Source organism: Bos mutus, chromosome 14 (genome assembly GCF_027580195.1).
Source record: "Bos mutus isolate GX-2022 chromosome 14, NWIPB_WYAK_1.1, whole genome shotgun sequence".
Classification (NCBI taxonomy): domain Eukaryota; kingdom Metazoa; phylum Chordata; class Mammalia; order Artiodactyla; family Bovidae; genus Bos; species Bos mutus.
In genome coordinates, this window is record NC_091630.1 from 22,103,599 (window position 1) to 22,107,516 (window position 3,918).

Sequence of the window (3,918 nt, forward strand, 5' to 3'; positions counted from 1 at the left end):
AAAGAAATGGTAAGCCACTCTAGTATTCTTGCCTGGGAAATCCCATGGACAGAGGAGCCTGGCAGGCTACAGTCCATGGGGTCTCAAGAGTCGGACATGACTTAGCAACTAAACCACCATGAATGACCACGTGGTTAATTTTTCATGGCTCACAGGCAAGTTATCAGGGCAAGTTACTCACCTCAGTTTCCTCATCAGTAAAACAGAATTCCCAATAGCATCCACCTCAAAACATTGTTGGTTTACATAAGTCAGAACATTGCTTACCTAATAAGTGCTTTATAAACTTCTGCTAGTTTGGGTTCTATCCTGTGGGAACACTTAGTGTGGTTGAGGAGAGAGATAGGGCCATTCAGCTACTTTTGTCTTCCTACAGACCCTTCCCATCTCTCTATCCTTGTAAAAGTCCAGGATAACATGTAGATTACAGAGCCTGTGTGTCAATGTCCTCAGGGATCACCAAACCTTGATGGTAAGCACCCTGGTAGTAAAGTGAAGCTTGAACTTAAATGAAAACTGTAATATTCAGCTCTGCTCACTGTTTAAGGAGTTCCTTTAAAGGGCTTAATAAAGAGGATCAGCAAGATCCCTGGGTATTAAACATGTCTTCCAAAGCAATATTTTAATGAGGTTAAGTATAATACAGCAAGCCCTTGGATTAATCTTCCCTTAAACTACCCATGAGCTCAAGATGCAGAGAAAAATATCCTCAGAAAATTGCCGGGACTTTTATTGAACCCATGTGTCAAATGCAAGAAAATTACAGGTGCTTGACTCCTAACCCCCATCAGGGCTGATGTGGTCTCTCCTTAAAATCCCGAGATAAAAAATGAATATCACAGAGGGAACTTGACAATATTGCTTCTTTATTGCTCCTTTGAAAGGCTCAGAAGCAACGATCTCAGGCTGGGTTTCTCCTGGGGACTGGTGGGCCAGTTGTGCCCATTGAGATATTTCCCAGTGCTGGGGATGGAGAGTTTCTTTGCTCAAGCCCTCACGGTGTGTCTCCCTGCGAAGACTGTCTTTCCTCTGAGAGCTCCCAGTTTATTTTTAACAACTGGTGCCAAGACCTAGCATTGTTTGCCTGCATCAGAGTGTGGGCAGAGAGGACACATGCAGGAAATTTCAGAGCATGGGGGCCACTTGTCTGGGGTTAGTCATGAGGAAGTGGCTGCCGCCTCCTCTGGCAGTCTTTTATAACTGAGCTGTTTTAGGTTCTCTGTCCTTATGTATACAGTTTAATTTTGAGTGCTTTAGTTTAATTTTGGCCTTCGAATGCCTTTATAAATTATAGCATCTTGTGATGATTGTTTTTCTTTTTTGGAAAAGAAAGGATTAGTACACAAATCTCTGAAATGAAAGAGAGGAAGGGAGAATAAAGGATGAGGATAAAGAGGAAGAGGGAGCTGCCAGGGAGGGAAGAGAGGCAGCTATTCTCTTCCATTTCTCCTTTATCTTGGACATTGAGACAGACACAAATGACCTCAGTGAACCTCAAAGGGCAGATGGAGTAAGATGATTTCTGTGGGGTTTGATTTGATAAGTTGGACATGGATTGTCCGATTTCCCCACATTCTCTCCACTTTTTGCTCTGATTTATTCCTTTCAGTCAAGCACTGCCTTTCTCTAAGATGCTCCTTAAAAGGCAAATCCTCTGAGAAGGCTAATCATGAAGTTTTAAACTCTTGACAAGAATGAATTCATAGATTAGTGGTTCCCAAATCCAGCTGATCATCCCAAGCCCCTAGGGTACTTGTTAAGCATACAGATTTCAGGGCCTTACCCCAGACTTGTGGAGGAGTCAGAAGGTCTAATGACATGAATCTGCATCTGTATTTATAAAAAACAAAACAAAACTTTTTAGGTGTTTCAATGATTTGGGAATTTCTTACAGACTCCCAGACATGCCTCCACATCTAATTTGTCATCCTAGAAAGAAAGGAAGGGCACAATAGTAGAACTATACTGGGTCCTTCTAGAATTAAGATTCTAGAAAGAGGGTTCAAGTTCTCAAGTGTTAGTTGCTCAGTCGTGTCTGACTCTTTGCGACCTCATGGACTGTAGCCTGCCATGCTCCTCTGTCCATGGAATTCTCCAGGCAAGAATATTGGAGTGGGTTGCCATTCCCTTCTCCAGGGGATCTTCCCAACCCAGGGACTGAACTCAGGTCTCCTGCATTGCAGGTGGATTCTTTACCATCTGAACCACCAAGGAAACCCAGAAAGGGTAAAGAAGGTAACTTTTTTAAAGACAGTGGAGAATTGCTACCTAACACTTTTGCTCTAAATTGGCTGTGCCAGTGGGAATGTACCTTCATTCAAAGTCATCTTTATCAATACAGTTTCATAAAGCCATTGCAGAAAGCTTTTTTATCCTTCTGGCACTTCAAATATTGAAGCCAGTCAACAAGTTGATACTGATCTGGCCTTGATATTTTACTGGTTTAAATAAAGAACCAGTCCATGTCAAGAAAGAGAGAGCTTAATTAATCAATTAAAAGAACATGTGCATGTTGTATGAAAGGAGAAAAGGTGAGAACTTCCTTTGACAAAGTTGGAAGAGGCTCTCGGGCTTGACAACACGCATGTGGTTAAGGCATTGCCACCTACTTTGTGGTAGCTAACCACTGTTTTTTTGATTTGAGAGACTAGCATTGAAACATATACATTACCATATGTAAAACAGATAGTGGGAGTTTGATGTATGACGCAGGGCACCCAAAGGCGGTGCTCTGTGACAACCTGGAGGGATGGGGTGGGGAAAGATGTGAGAGGGGGTTTCAGGATGGAGGGAACACAAGTATGCCTATGGCCAATTCATATTGATGTATGGCGAAAACCATTACAATATTGTAATGCTTTTAAATTAAATTAAAATAAGCTAATTAATTAAAAAAAGAACGCATGCACATTCATTTATATTGGCAGGTTATTTCAGTTCACCTGTAGGTGTGATAATCACAGATGGAGGTCCTGGTGATGAAACATCATCATTTGGCTTCTGTTTCTTCCTTCCTTATTTCTTAAAATAAAACAGAAGAGTTTAGAGTCTATTCTTGGGACACACAGAGGTAATAATGGGAGTCTGTATTCTATTTTTAATAACTGAATAAAAAATCAGGATTAAACACTGTATATTTACTTCATAATAAAAGTTCATGAGCTAATAAAAAAATCACGTTTCTTTATTTTTTTGGTGATAAGTATTTAAGCTCACTCTTTTTTAGCACTGATTCACTCATGTTGAATTGAAATTATCATTTGGATTTATACCGTTGATAAATAGATAAATAGAAAAGAAACGAAATGAAAACACAAGGTCCATTTGTTCATTCATTTGGTTGTTTTATGTCATAGGGAGTTCAGATATCACTCCCAGAAGTGTTTAGATAGAATAAAAAATACCCCGAAACCTTCAGTAACACAAAAAGACCAGAGAAATATTTTATTTTGTAATTTAATTTAATTTTACTTTATTTTTTAAAAATTGTTTATTTATTTGGCTGTGTTCGGTCTTAGCTGAGGCACACTGGATTTTCATTGCGTCATCATGTGGGATCTCCTTGTTGCATTGACTCTGTAGTTGTGGAGCATAGGCTCAGTAGATGTGGCTTACAGGCTTAGTGAAGCCGCCCAGTTATGTCCCACTCTTGGCAACCCCACGGACTGTAGCTTACCAGGCTCCTCCCTCCATAGGATTTTCCAGGCAAGAGTACTGGAGTGGGTAGCCTTTCCCTTCTCCAGGGGATCTTCCTGACCCAGGGATCGAACCCAGGTCTCCTGCATTGCAGGCAGAGGCTTTACCATGTGAGCTACAGGCTTAGTTGCTCTGTGACATGTGGGATCTTAGTTTCCTGTCCAAGGATGGCACCCTGATTGCAAGGCAGATTCTTAACCACTGGACCTCCAAAGAAGTCCT

At 41.0% G+C, this 3,918-nt stretch overlaps 1 non-coding gene across 1 annotated transcript; it reads left to right on the forward strand.

Moving 5' to 3' along the window:
* Positions 1-2,509: 2,509 nt before the first annotated feature.
* Positions 2,510-2,635, forward strand: LOC138990805 (U6atac minor spliceosomal RNA). The gene has a single exon (XR_011466921.1). It is a non-coding gene; the product is annotated as a U6atac minor spliceosomal RNA (small nuclear RNA).
* The last annotated feature ends 1,283 nt before the right edge of the window (positions 2,636-3,918 follow it).